Source organism: Tachypleus tridentatus, chromosome 1 (assembly GCF_004210375.1).
Source record: "Tachypleus tridentatus isolate NWPU-2018 chromosome 1, ASM421037v1, whole genome shotgun sequence".
Taxonomy (NCBI): domain Eukaryota; kingdom Metazoa; phylum Arthropoda; class Merostomata; order Xiphosura; family Limulidae; genus Tachypleus; species Tachypleus tridentatus.
In genome coordinates, this window is record NC_134825.1 from 13,177,683 (window position 1) to 13,193,756 (window position 16,074).

General features: G+C 31.1%; 2 long non-coding RNA genes across 2 annotated transcripts; both read right to left on the minus strand.

Moving 5' to 3' along the window:
* Nucleotides 1-7,493: 7,493 nt before the first annotated feature.
* LOC143237372 (uncharacterized) lies at nt 7,494-10,438 on the minus strand. The gene is made up of 3 exons (XR_013020129.1): nt 10,372-10,438; nt 9,910-10,074; nt 7,494-7,571 (listed from the first exon to the last, which is right to left on the minus strand). It is a non-coding gene; the product is annotated as an uncharacterized LOC143237372 (long non-coding RNA).
* A 1,348-nt stretch (nt 10,439-11,786) lies between these two features.
* Nucleotides 11,787-15,807, minus strand: LOC143225141 (uncharacterized). Its single transcript, XR_013013645.1, has 2 exons — nt 15,626-15,807; nt 11,787-13,534 (listed from the first exon to the last, which is right to left on the minus strand). It is a non-coding gene; the product is annotated as an uncharacterized LOC143225141 (long non-coding RNA).
* Nucleotides 15,808-16,074: the final 267 nt, after the last annotated feature.

The window sequence follows — 16,074 nt, forward strand, 5'->3', positions numbered from 1 at the left end:
CTTATAAATGTTTTTAAAACTGAAGCATTTTAACAAACACGATAAATTAAACACTATAATATATTTCATATTTTACTTGGAGATTATTTCAAATAGTTATAGCGGAAGTGTTTGTCGTATGTTTGTGTTTACAGTTTAAAAATATTTACATGTTTTATTTTAAAACAATAACATATTTATGGTTATTTGTTGACATTTTCAACTCAATAATAATAAATAATGTTTTGTTTTATATCTAAAATTAACAAATTTTCATACAAATTCAACAAATGACAACAATTAGAAAGTGCAAACATTAACTTCAGAGTTTAAATTTGTGACTTTAATATTTATGAATCAACTTCCAGTATTAACAGTAGTTCATGATGATACGTCTATTGAGTTGATAATCGTCCCCCGTTAGTACAGCGGTATGTCTCCGGATTTACAACGCTAAAATCAGGCGTTCGATTCCCTCGGTGGGCTGAGCAGATAGCCTGATGTGGCTTTGTTATAAGAAAAACACAAACACTGAGTTGATAATCTACTTTCATAACTAAGGTTTGTTTCAAATATATAAAGCAAGTCATCTGTAGTTGTTATACACATTAGGAAATAAGTTCCTAGTTTTAATACCTTCGTCACAAATATAATTTCTTTAATTAAATACATATATCAACAAAAAGTACAACAACTTTACTATATAACCATAATCTCATCATATCAGTTAGTATGATACTTATAGTACTATTATCATCTTCCATTAAAACTAAATATATCTATAGAACGTCTTGTATTTTGTAGTTTAAGACCATCGTCATTGTCCGTTTACGTTAACCAATGTCTATTACAATATATATTTATTTGGTTTTGTACAACAACGGTTCAGTTTATGAATATTGGTTCTGAAGATGTGAATGATAACGTATATTTACCTGCGAAGAGGACGATTTTTATTTAATCATTTAATCATAATCACAGGTCCTTTAAGGACCATCAGATCTACACGTACCATATCAAAGGATGTGAACGGTCGTTAACTGGTAACGATCGTCACTTCTGCCTAATGTAGCTTAGTTCATATGACACACTTTAATGTTATCTGTTCCTCTACATATTTGTGTTGTGCTATTTTCATTTATTTGTTTCTAATGTGTCTTACAAATATGTGTGGTACATTCAGGGCCTGGTTAACCATTAATTATAATCAATCATCAAAATGTTCATTTTAGAAGTACTTCACCTTAGGTTTTATTTGAAATCAATCCACTCTGATCTATCTAATCTTTATGATATTTTTTCCTAATGTTTCTAGAGTTTCTCGATGGATCTATAACAAGAGAAAAATTAAAAGCATTGAAAATTATGCAGGGCAATGTGTTAAATTTAACAACATAATTAAAAATTACATCTATGTAAAACACAATTTTTTCTTTCTGAACAGTAAAAACTGTGTTTCATTACAGTCTTACCAACAGCTAGAAAACAACAGTTATATATGGTGTAAAAAATCGGTTATATGATATAGATCTTGTAGGTACAATAATTATCTCATATAAATCTTGCAGAAACAACAGAGCCCCCCCCCCCCGCTAGTACAGCGGTACGTTTACGGATTTACAACGCTATAATCAGAGGCTCGATTCCCCTCGGTGGGCTTATCTGATAGCCCGATGTGGCTTTGCTATAAAAAACACACAGAAACAATGGTTATTTTATATGAATCTAGTAGAAACATTTGATATCTTATATATATATTGTATACAATGATCCTGTATCCAGTACTGAATTTTATTGATAATAATACAAGGTTTCTTTGTATATTTCGACACATCACGTAACATTTTGTTACTATGCCCATCTACTAAAGATAGTAGTTGTGAGTCATGTGGTTACTATAAGCACCTATAGTGACAGGCGTAATTTGAGTGACGTCATTAGTATACATATCTGGATGTTATATTATCAACTTAGCTACGAATGTAATCTACAAAGCTGTTAGTAACCTTATCGTGATGTGAAAATAAATTATTGCATTTTAAATATTTTTTTGGACTTTCATTTTGTTATCTTCTGATAAATCTAACAGTAAGAGTATATCGTCACGTGATCAGTTTAGACACCTATCGGTAACATTGTTCGTTATTAATTTTGTGTCGAATTACTTTTGGTATTAAATTGACTTTTAAACATAAACTAACATTTTATAAATTGAGTTACTACTTTTATCATACACGCTAGTTGATTTATTAAGATGAAATAATTCTGTATAGTTTATTTGCCTATGATTGTTGAAACAGTGTTATTAATTTTGTAACTACCAGAACGAAAATAATTAAAGTAATCTCCAGTCATCAAAGACATATTTGTTATAAGCGAAATTTAGAATAAAACTTACAATTCATTTATTGTTTCTAACTTTTAGCACAAGGGTCGTATCTTCATTTCTACATCTGGAAGTGAGTATCACTGCTCTTTCCGTCCTACTCTATTCCACAACATTAACATAATTCTCGTGTTCACCGTTCATGTAGAGTCCATTAAGGTTGGAACTATGACAGTTAATGCACCATCAGGCTCCTTTAAAGGTTTAGGCATAGTTTGTTTCATAAATATCGTTATATTTGCCCCTTGTAGAAAAACTGTACCCATTGTGTCCACTAAACCCATATCAGTAACAGATAACGTAAAGAAATTAATTTTGATAAATTAAAGTGTGAAATATGTCAAAGGTTTACTTTATATTATATAATAACGATTTGTTAAAGGTACATAAACAAAAATACACATATCAGACACATGTAAACCACAACAGGCATGGACAGAGTCTGAAAATAAGCGTGTACGACAATATATGTAATACTATATTTTTAACCAGAGCTTAAACATACCTTACACTTTAATCATAACATAGGTAAAGTGAGTCTTCCAGATCAACCATAACTCACGATAACCAAAGGCATTCTAAAATAACCAAAATGTGTTATTAGGAAAAACGTTCACCATCGTTCACTGTGTATCATCTACAACAAATGTAAATCAGGTTTATGACGTCTAATGATGTACAGGAAAGACACTATTTATGAGAGATAAGTAAAATAATTGAAGTAAAGCAGCTCATAGCATGCTTTCGATACTAACTGCAGATACTGAGAATAGAAGAAATGTTGTACCGTATTAGGACAGTAATAAATAAGGTGCAAAACAGCTCAGGACAGTGATATATATAAGATATAAAACAGTCTTAAGACAATAATACATATATAAATGAAATAATAAAACACTTCATAATTTTTACAGTTTTCATGATTTCCTCTTCTTTAGATAACTTTGGAAACAGAAAATGAAGAATCTATAAATATATTGCAATAATTACACTTATTATACATGTATTTACAAATCACAGTTTTCTACTATCTATAATAAATGTTACTTACCGTCCAGCTTCCTGCATCAGTATTCATGCCACAGTAAACATAAAAACTTCCACTAGTCTTCCATGTCTTCAGACAGAAAAGTTTGATCCAGTGGTAAAATGTCCATTAAGTGAAACATCAACACAGTCACGAGAAGAAAGGAGACACATATCTGACAAGATATTTTACATTGTTCTAATATGTTCATTACAACTAGAGCATGGTCTTTATCTGTTTTTATAATTATTATGTTGTTGTTTCTGATGGACTAGAAGAAAAACAATTACAGGTTTGGTAAACTTAAAACAGTTAAGATAATTGTGTGCTATTGTGTGCATCTACTTCTAATTCACATATTTATAACGTTAAAAGTTCTAGTTTATTTCAGAACAATTCATGAAGATTAGATATTAATCTTACATTTCAACCTATTTCAGAAAGGGTTTATTCTAGAAATTTCTACTTCTCTAATAAATGTTGAATTTTACCTTAGATTAAGAGCAAGTTTATATTAGAACTTTCAAGCACGTATTTTTATTAGCGTCTGTTTTGTCGGTAAATGTCAATAAAACAATCTGTAGAAACAGCGTCCTAACGTTTGATAAGAATAACTAGGAAGGTAATTCGATTTACTTGATGGAACTGTACTAAAGTCATCAGCTGAAACATTTTTAAAATTTACGACTTTTTAGTTTTGATTATTTATCCTCCTTAAACTTACTTGTTGTTGTACTTTCTAAGTTATGAAACTTATAAGTTTAAAACGTACTGTTTATCATAGCACTCAAAATATAAATAATGTGGATTAACTCTATAGAAAAGTCTTAATAGTAGAATACTAACATTAGTTATCATGCTAACAATAGAGATTTTAGCTTAAATAATTTGTAACTAGTCTTATCTTTCAAATACTGTATTTGTGATTTTTTATCTTAGTTGCGTAAGTATTTCTAACAATGCATAAAACGAATTTAAAAGAAACATCATTAAAACACTCATGGGTGATGACAAGTGTGATAAATAAACATAATTAAAGTACTCATGTATGATAAAAGTCAAATTTGATAAATTACTAAACAAAGAATTCTAGTTAATTTGTTTACACTTTTTACGTAGGCCTAACTTTAAGCTCTTTGTCAAACTATATAACGTTCAATATTTTAATTAGTATTTACACTTACTTTTAATAAACACTGTAATGAACAGTATAGGAAGTATTGACACAGTACTAGTGTTGTTTAGTTCAATGTTTATATTTAATATTAACCAACATCACTTAGAGAATTATGTTTACATTACATGCAAATACCTGATAACCAAAAGTTTTGTTTAGCTGAAACTAACTTAAAACTAAGTATTAGAATATGGTCCTCTCCAGCCACTCGTCTTTAATAAAAATTCCAGCACTCTTGAGCTCCAGGTTACTATGTACTAGTTGAATACATGTTACTGAGAGGTGAATAAAACTTGGTTTAGTCAAAATTAACATAGAGATGTGTGTGGCGAACCATAAAGACTAGACTGCCGACTTTTAATGTCAGATATCTTATGTTTCTCTGGAGTTTTTACTGAGCACAGACATCAGTAATGGATATACATATTTTTTTATTAACGTGTGTGAGGAAAATATATGAAAACATTTTACATTATATGATGGTTTAGTTTGGGATATGTACATATTTTATTACAATAAATTGATTTAAGCGTTTTAGTCATATATACTTAATTAAATAGTGGTACTTTAACATGTCGATAAAGTTAAAAGTTTTCTTTTCCTCTTAGTTGATCGGAATTAAATTTAATTTGCATTTCCTTCAGCCTAATTTCTTTCTCGGCTTCGATACAGGCTCCTTCAGGCTCAATTTGTATAAGTTTTAGCTGGATTTCCAACATATCTTTATCACTAAACTCTGATTGGCTGGTGGAGACACTAGGGTATTCCACTAATGTTTCCTCAAACAACAAATTATCATAATTTTATATTTCAGTAACACGCTTTATTAGTTTATTTTATCTCATTGATTTCTTAACTTCTAATTCTAAAATTTTGGCAGTTTCACTTTTATTATATTTTCTAGTTGTTCGAGAGAGAAAGTGATTCAAGTAAACCTTGATATTCAGACATGATCAAATTTTGTAGGAACTGATCAATTTAGGTTGAATTTCATCTCTCATTCAGTACTGCTTAACGAATCTCCCATTTATTTTTATTATAAATTACGATTTGTCTCTGACAAGCCTGCGATTCATTATGTTACGTTTGACAATTTAAAATAGCTTTTAACTGAGTGAAAGTTTAAATTGAATTTATAAGTTAAATAAATGCTGATATCTATAAAATTTATTATGTTTGCTAAAAATATTGCTTGACACAGTCTTTTCTTTATCAAATATACATTTAAATTATAAATAATAATACAATTGAGAATAACGGTTATCACAAATGAGAAAATTATATACAAAAGTTTTACAAATTTGCTGTGTATAACTGAATATTTTATCGAGGGTTTACAATGAGCGAAATAATTTTGAGTTGATATCGATACAGTTCACCAAACGCGTAGCAACCCAGCCACTCACTGATCGCGCGTGAGTTTTTAAGTGTGACGAAACTTGTAGTTTTATGGTAGTTTGCTGAAGTTAAACGAATTATAATGTTCAAAATCTATCAACATTCTTCATAAAATATCTGTAGTTCCCCGATTATTAAGTGTTTCACAGTTATTCCTTCAGAGGTTTATAGTATACCAACTGTAGCAAACCAATAATATGAGGGCATTTCGGAATACAAATTTAAAAGTATAAGTTACGAGCAATTCTAAAAACAAATTTAACTTATACAAATATTGATATTGAATAAAGTAGTAAATTCGTTACAGATGTCACCTTAAGTTTTCTTTCAACTACTTGCTTATATGCTCAATCTACGAGGGCTGTTTAAAAAATACTCGGACTGTTTGAATTGCGCGGCTCCAGTTGGTTCCAGGGGAATCCGCTTGGTGTCGCTAGGTTTGCACAGATCAGCTGATTACGACGCCATTTCCCGATTGCAGATATCTTTATTTGTGTATTAGCTACGCGGTTTTAAGTGAAGTGCGATTTTTTCGTTTGGCGGATTTCAGAATGAACGACTTGCTGTGAAATTTTGTGTTAAACTTGGAAAATCTGCAACTGAAACTTTTGCTATGTTTAACACGGCTTATGGTGATGTTGCTATGAAGCGTACGGCATGTTTCAAGTGGCATGAACGTTTTAAGGATGGTCGACAGTCCATTGAATATGATGAGCGTCCTGCACGTCCTTCCACGTCAACTGACGACCCACACGTCGACAAACTCAACACCCTGGTGCGGGCAAATCGACGTCTGACTGTCAGGGGAGCTTGCTGAAGAGTGTGGGATATCAGTTGGGTCTTGTTACGAGATTTTGACCGAAAAATTGAAGATGCACCGCGTTGCTGCGAAATTCAGCCCTCAGAACTCGTGAGTTTTTGGCCAAACACTCGATCACTGTTCTTCCCTACCCCCCTACTCACCTGACCTTGCTCCTTGCGATTTTTTCTTGTTCCCAAAACTCAAAAGACCCTTGAATGGAAGAAGATTTGAGACGATTCCCGAGATTAAGGCAAATACGACGAAGGAGCTGGAGGACATTACAAAAGAAGAGTACCAGGACTGTTTCAACAAGTGGAAACACCGTTATGATAAATGTGTGCGTTGGGGAGGAGAGTACTTTGAAGGGGTCCTAGACCTGTAACTTCTAAATAAAGTACATTTTATTTTATGACTTCAGTCCGCGTATTTTTTGAACAGACCTCGTATTCACACGAATTTGTTTTGACAAAGACTGACTCTTTTTGATAAAACTCCACACACGTTGGTAATATTATAAAGATATATAAATAAGGACAAACAATTTTACTTTCAATCAAACTTGAAAGTAATTCACTAGTAAATAAATTTACTTTGCAATTATTTATCTGTTTGTATTATGATGTGTAAAATTACTGGAGATTTATCTTACCAATTTTCTTCTTAATTTTAATGTTATAGAAAGAAACCAGGTAATTAACACCACTCATTGCCGAAACTTGGGTTGCACAACTACCAGAATACGTGTCGTGGTCACCGTCCTTGGTAGAGAAGTTTAACTCGTCGTGGTTTGTCAGACTGTCTCCTTGGTTGAAGAAATAAAAAAATTGTTTTTTGACTGTGATTTATTATTAAGGTATCAAAACAAAAATTATGTATTCCATTATATAAACAGTTACAACTGGTTAGACAACGATAATGAACTAATAATCTCTTAACCTATGCTCTGAATTTTGCAAAGAAAGAAAATCAAACAACAATGGTTTGGATACTGCTATATAGAAGAAACACTAAAATCATCAGTGCATGAACGTAAAACAACAATGGAAAGAAGGCTTCTTTCATCTTACTAGAAAATAAATTGGTGGGTTGCAAACCTGGTGAAACTACATTAGAACAATGATTTGTCAATTAGTGGTCGAAAGACAGTGATAGTGGAGCAACCAAGGAGCAGTAATATGAAACTATCGCAAACTTAATCCATGGAAATTTGTATAAATACCCTTGTGAGACACCACGATTTCATAATCTCATGTATACTTGTATTCAAAACGTTGAGACCATACAACACCATTATAGCATTTATAGTTTTATTGTACCTTAGTGTTCCTTTATCAAGATAAATAACTATTTTATGTTGCTTGAAGAGAACCTTAGTCAGTTTCTAAAGTACGTATAGTACTGATAGTATTAAATATATATCCTCCAGTGCCTCAGCGGTATGTCTGCGGATTTACAACGCTAATAAACGGGTTTTGATATCCATGGTGGGCAGAACACAGATAGCCCATTGTGTACTTTGTGCTAAATTTAAAATAACAACAACATTAAATATACAGTTAACCTCTACAATGTTAAGACCAATTATTTCAATAAAATAGAGGACGATTTTTTTTATTAATTTCCTAGTTTAAAATAAAATTATTGTTTTTTGTTTAAACGTTTTCTTTTAAATAAATCAACAATAAAAACACAGTTTCTCTTAGTTTCGTTAGATTTGTTTTGAAGAGGTTTTAGAGCAACAAAAACATGTTTCAGTTTATTTATAGATATGAAATTAATTATATCTTCAGCTCAAACTAAAAGTCTTTGGTTATTCGTATCCAAAATAAAATGAAAGCTGTAATAAAAAGAACAACAATATACAGAAAGATACAATTTGGGTATATTTTGAAACGTTTTTCATTTCGCTATACGCATCAGAATGTCAATTAAACTATATATTGAAAATCGTTTTAAAACTATCCAAATAGTATTTATTCTGTTTAAGGTATTCCATATATAAATCAAGAAATAGCCAATGACCCTATTTTCCTTTAATATTTTAATTTGTTCCATTTCTTTTTCAGTTTCTATACGTTCATGGATATCTTCAAACATTTAGTGTAGCCCTGTTAATGATAAATATAACTTTTACAAGAATTAAACCCACAATCACAAATTCATAAACGGCAATCGTTATTTTGACCTACAGTTTGTAAAAACTGTCAAAAGAGGGATTAAATTTTTTAAATTTGTTATTGTGGTTTTACTTCTTAGTTCATTACTTTTGTTGCAAGACCCCAATTTCATTTTAAAATTCATAATTTTTGATACACTTGTAATTTTTGATTTTTGATTTTACTTTTCATTTTATAATTTTATGAGATATATACTTTCCCTCTAGAAACCGTCACTTGTCTATTTATCGTTATGTACGGTTATCTCTTGAATTTAATTGGATAGTTAAGAATTTGCATGATATATTTACTTTGTATTAATAACTGTATATATTTATCATAATATGATAAATGGATACCCTAAAATCAGTCATGCAAATTGGAAATATTATCTAGCAAAAGTCAGAGCCGTCTAGAAGCCAGCCTCGCTGAAATCATCAAGTAAGTGGTAGACTAAACAGTTTCTGTTTTAGACATTTCTAAATTGGTTTAATGAAGATATTAATGATTAAGCGTATTATCAGTACATATGCAAATGATATATTGAAACTAATACAATGAATGGTTAGTTTTTGGTTTAAGAATTCAACGGAAAGGTTTCTTACTTCCAAAGTATTTACAAACATTCTTTATACCTACTATTAAGTACTAAATATTATTATCATAACAATATTTATAATACAATTAGAATTCTTCTTAAGTAAAGTTGATACTTAATAATAAAGAACAGGATTAAATATTAAGAAAAAATTATGGTTTATGACGATAATCATTGTCGTGTGATATTCTATATGTGTGATATATCTGTACATAGACGTTGAGGCAAAATTTTGTTCAGAGTTTACATGTCTACATTCACACGAAAATGCGTTATGTATAGATGTACATTGTTAAATAATACAAACAATATATCCCACTCTAATAATGTACTACTAATCATATATATAAACAATATCATTGATCAATATTGTTATTACACATTACCTGCATCTCCCGTGAAACCTTTAATATGTAGACGATAGTACAATTCTTCATTATCTATCCTAAACTCCCGATAGAGGGCGAACCGCTTTTCATCTTCCTTGTCTCTCAGATCAAACCTGATTGAATAAGTTCCTTGGTTCGTTAAAGCAAAAATCTAGTAATTTCCTGAGAAAACAGATACATTGATTAATTTTGTTTATGCAATAATTACTGCAATAAATACGTTTTTCAATTAATTAACACGAACAATAATAACTGTTATAACAAGATGTAAAAGTAAAATCTGATGATTAAATTTCATAATATTTATGAATGATGTCCATTTCTTTAAAACAAATTGTGAAAATTAACGCTTTAATATTTATTACATGTAGTATTCTCTATACGGTTTACATTATATATTTCTATTGTAGTTACATATAATTGATATTAAAAACTATTCCTACTACTGTATTATCATACCCAGCCAGAAATCTTTCTTGATGTCTCTAAAGCCCATTTTATATTCTTGCCATGAATTGTAGAAGTAATGTGTGGGGTTTCCATAATCTCCCCGTCTTTGAATCACCTAAAGAGAATTTCTTCATGTGAATCTAATTAATATGGATTGAAAATATGAATAATTGTAAATATGAAATTAAACTATGTTGTACTTGTGTTATTTATGTTTTAATAAAAATGAAAAATTTAATAGAATCAATATTTATATTCTAAGTTTTACTTAGCAACATCAATCAGTAAACAACAGTTCTAATATTCTCATTATTTTTTCTTGATCATAATTGAAAAATAATATTTAAATTCCAAATCTAGTTTTATTTATTTTATGGATCAATAAAAAGGAAAGTAACAGTTTACAAACATTTCTCTTATTAAAACTTAATATCTCGTGAAAATAAACTTTTAACTCAAGATTCTAAAAATTGTGTATAACTATGACAATAGAACTTTGGTGTGGTACTTGAGGTATTTTAACTTTAATTTTACGCTGGTGTTACATTTTACAAAAATGTTAATATTGGTTTCATGATTTCAACAAAAATAAACCAATATTTTAATTATAAGTTGTTTTGATATCATTGTAGGATGAGAAAAAACATAATATACTTGTTTAAAATATCTGTGTTTACCTCGTTATGAACTTCAACAAAATTGTAATTCCGTAGAAATATTGTTTTTTTTTTATTTATCAGTTATTCAAGATTAAAGGTTTATTAAACAATTAACTAGGACTTCGATATTCCAAACAAATAAAATGCTGCACTGAACAGCTTATATTTGACGTAATTACGAACAGTGACATCAATATATGACGGACAATTCAAAATACCAGCATCAGTTATTCACACACATTAACACACTTTACAAATCTTTTGTTTGTTTTGCGTGTTATTTTCTTGTTCAATTGGATAAACACATGAGCTTAAACTGATTTTTATCAGTGGCCAAATGCACCAAGAGAAATGTTCTTTGCTGCAAGACCACAGAAGAAAATAAGGTGGTCAAAATTCAGTGGCAAATTTCAAACCACAAGAAAGTTACGTAATGTGTAGAAAACAGTGTGAAGCACCTAGCAACAGTAATTATTGTCGTCCGAGGAAAGTGTTCGTACTGATGGAAATTTCTGTATCTAATTAGATTGTTAGTTAGACGTGACTCAAGTTCCATAGTATACTTGTAGAAAATTGTTAAATCCACGACGAGTAAAAAAACTATGATATCTGTTGGATATACAAGACAGTTAGGTGTAGGTTTTATTATATAATTTATTTTATAAATTAATATTTAATAACTATTCAGTTCTTGTAACAACAAAGTTAATTAAAAGTTAATAATTTTAAAAGCCATAAATACGATCAGCTAGGTGGTCAGGACGATCGACTTTCAACCTGAGAAACACATATTCTAATCACCATTCCACTTGACATGTCATCAGTTTCAGGAGTGTAAAACAATGGCCCAAGAATTTGCTGTCGTTGTTGTGCCTTCCCTCTAAACTGGGGACAACTAGAGCAAATAGACGTCGTGTAGCATTTCGCGAATTCAAAATACAGAAACCACTTACGATAAGTTTAATTACGAAATTCAGTAATAATGTGTTTGCAAATACAATGTTGTCTAGACTTTACTAATGTTGTTGACGTCACATAAGTGAAACCTTCGGTATATTTCTAATCAGTTTAAATGAGTGTTATTTAATAGGAGCCACTTGCATAGTTTAGAGAACTCAGCCGACTTAAGAGTGACCAGCCTTAACGGTCGATATTTAAATAGTGTTTCACAACTTAATAGAAATAAGGAGAATGATTTATCCTGTCAAACGGTGTTCAAAAGTAATTAAAACCGTCTGTGTGGACTTTGAAAAGGAAGACAATTATTTTAAGTTCAGAATAGAATTATGGTACCTAACAGAGTAACTTAGGAGAATTATTCACTGATACTGTTCTGTTGAGAGTAGAGAAAAATTGTTAGTCTTGTCATTTTGATTATTGAGTAAGTTTGTGGTTTCCTATAGCGTTTTGAATATATACCATTTCAAAAGAAGTAGATTGTTTGCTGTACGTTTATTATTTGAATTTATTGCCAACAAGTCACAGACACCTACTGTGTAATAATCCATGTTTACATAAACCCATGACTTACTCTGCCGAGTGAATATGAGATTCATTGTTGGAATCATGTGATGAATGACAGTTCAGCAAATAACACTGTGTAACACAAATTATGTTCCTGGATAGTGTGTGTTATTTCTTTATTACTCATGTTGTGAAAGTACAGAAAATGACCTTTATTCCTTTCGAACTTTGCTTTTCTGACCTGAATGATGAAATTTAGAAATTAACCTGTTTTCTATGTAAAAACGCACAAATTTGCACATTTTCATTTACATAATATCTGAATAAAACAACGTATGAATATTTACATGTATTTATACTAAAGTTATACAAAGGTAAAGAAAATGTGTAGAATTTGGTAGTTTATCGATATTTGCGACTGTAATGTAAATCACTTCAATGTATCAGCCCCCAAATATATTTTCCTCTCATGTTTTCGTTATATGCCCCTTGGTAGCAGCGTTCAAAGTTCAGTATATCTTGGTGTGAGCACTCGCCTTGCTCCTCTGAGTATGCTCTCATATTATCCTTGAATTTATCAAGATGAGCGTCAAGGATATGGACTTTCAGGAACATCCTGCAGCCCATTTTGCCGTAGTTCTTCACCAAATCTTCACCAATTTCATAATTTTTGGCCTTGTGATTGACCAAGAAGCCCCAAACCACTGCGACAAAGCTGCTCTAAGCGTTTTTTCCTTCATACTGAGTTTCTTGGGTAATTCTGTACTCTCCAGGATAATCTTTATTTGCGTTTTAACAAAGACACCAGCTTTGACCTTTGCCTCAGATAGCTTAGGGAAGAAGTCTCGAAGGTACTTGAAGGCTGCAGACTTCTTATCAAGAGATGTGACAACTTGTTTCATAAGATCCAATTTTATGTGCAGTGGTGGGAACAACACCTTCTGAAGAAGCACTAGTGGCTCACACTTGACATTGTGCCGCCCCACAGAGACATCGGTTTGTTGTGGCTAGTGCTTCCTATTATAGTGCGCTGCGGTGTCCCTGTTGTCCTAAAGGCAAAAATAACAGAGAGAAATATCTAAAATATCTAAAATTTCTATAATATAAAATCTCACTAATTAAACAAGGAAAAATTATCCGTCTTACCTTCTAGAGTTTTTTCTGCAGTGCTCGCAGGTAAAGTGAGGCGCCCAGGGTTTGTCTTAATTTCTGACAGGCATGCCAAAATATGCCTTGTAGGTTTAACATATTTTAGCAGATGTTGTCACAAAGTACTTTTTCGCTCTTGTGTTGAGAAAATGGCCACATACACAGCAGAATGCGCCTGGAGAACGCTTACATCTTCTTGATGCCATCTCTGATAAACTCACATTGGGACTATAATTTCACTTAGGATGTTAGAACTAAATTGGAATGTTGAGAGGTGAGCCCCTGTATATATATATATATATATATTACTACGGAAAGTTCTAGAAAATTCTAAAAAAATTTGAAAGTTCTACAACATTCCAGAAAGTTCTTGAAAATTCGTGTAAGCCCGAGAAAATTATTTATCAGCCACTTAGCATTGAATTTACCTAAAGTGTTCTGAAAATGGGTAAATTTGAAAATTTCATTACCCAGGTCACAAAAACAAAGTTTGAAAAGTAAAATAGATCTTTTCCATTTACTTTAGGTATAAGCAATTGGAAAATAACACTTTCTGCACAGATACAAGAAAAAGTAAAAGTTTTTTTGCACAGTGCAATTGAGGACATAAGAAAGAAAGAAAGTCCTCACCGTAATTGAAGGCCCTGTTGATGAGCATGGTTTATGTAAACCTGTGGAAATATTTGTTAATTTGAACCTTTGATGAAACTACTGCTGCTGGATTGACAAAAAGGAGATAGATTTCCTAAACAGTATGTTATTTCAAATACCCTGAATTCTATTGCCAATGCCGTAATGAAAACTAAATATGTAAATGATATATAAAATTCGGTCAAAGTTATTCAGCAGAAATGTAACCAAACAATCTATGTGTTGTTTCATACTCAAAAGACTGAATATTGTACTTGGTATTGAAACCAGCTGCTGTTCAAATGTCCAAAATAAATAAATAAATAAATTTTATATGATAGATGTCTGATTTTACTACAGCTAAATCCTTTTAAAAGTTCACCATGACTGTGATGACAACATATAGAAAGGGAATCTGCCAGTATTATAGTTTCAATGCAATGGACGTGACAAAGGAGTTGCAGGAATTTCGAGAGTAATTCAAAAGTTACCAAAACTTGAGGTATAGACAGTGAAAAGGTACTTAAAGTAGACATTGAAGATGAGTTACAAAACTGTAAACAGTCAGCACATCAGGAGAGGCAATAATAGAAGGATAACCTCATGAAACCACTGTGTCTAGTCTCTCAGACTAACAGTTACCCAAACTTGTTCTTACTCTGCAACATCCTTTTATACTAATGTGTACAGTCACTCAGTTGTACAGATATCCAAATTTGTTCTTACTCTACAACTTCCTTTCATAGTGTTGTGTTTATTCACTTAGACCTACTGTTTATCAAAATTTTTCTTACTCTACAACATCCTTACGTTGTGGCGTGTCTAGTAACTTAACTTTACAGTTATCCAAACGTGTTCATACTACACGACATACTTACATTCTGTTGTGTCTAGTCACTCAACCATACAGTTATCCAAGCTTGTTTTTACACTATAACATCCTTACATACTGTTGCGTCTAGTCACTTAGCTCTATAGTTATCCAAAGGTGTTTTTACTCTGCAACATCCTTATATACTGTTGTGTCAAGTCACTCAGTTCTACAGTTATCCAAGCTTGTTATAACACTGCAACATCCTTACATACTGTTGTGTATACTCACTCAGGTGAACAGTTATCCAAACCTGTTCTTACACTACCACACCATAGTATGCTATTGTGTCTAGTCACTCAGCTGTACAGTTATTGCAAATATATCGAAGCATATATATTATGTTCCTTGAAATCAAAACATAGCAAAATAAAACAATAAACAAAAAAAATATATTTACTTATATCAAGACTTCCACTGACATCTAGAAACCCATAAGAAAATGAGTCTAAAATAAGATAAAGTTGACCTTTTTTCTTTGTACACTTACCGTCCAGCCTCCGCCATCAGTATCCATATCACAGTAAACATCGAAACTTCCTGTAAACATCCAGGACTTTGGCCAAATACGATACACTCCACTAGTATGGTTTCCATTAAGGAAAACATCTGTACAGTCTCTTGGTCCAGAAGAGGTTTGAAGACATTCCATTTCTTGTGGTCACAAAGCATAAAAAATGGAATTACGTAAGATAGCAAAGCAAAAATAATAAAATATTAATAGTTAATATTATTAATTAATTCTCATAGTGTTAATGGAATAATATGAAATTAAGTAACCAAAGAACAAATATGAAATAAAAAAAAATCATAGATATTTAATAATTTAAAATTAACTTTAGAAAGAGATAATGCTTCATTAATTGTAGAAGTTCATTTATGGCAACACTGTTATGTCAAATCATTGGTCAATATGTTTTGAAAATTGTGATTACGAAA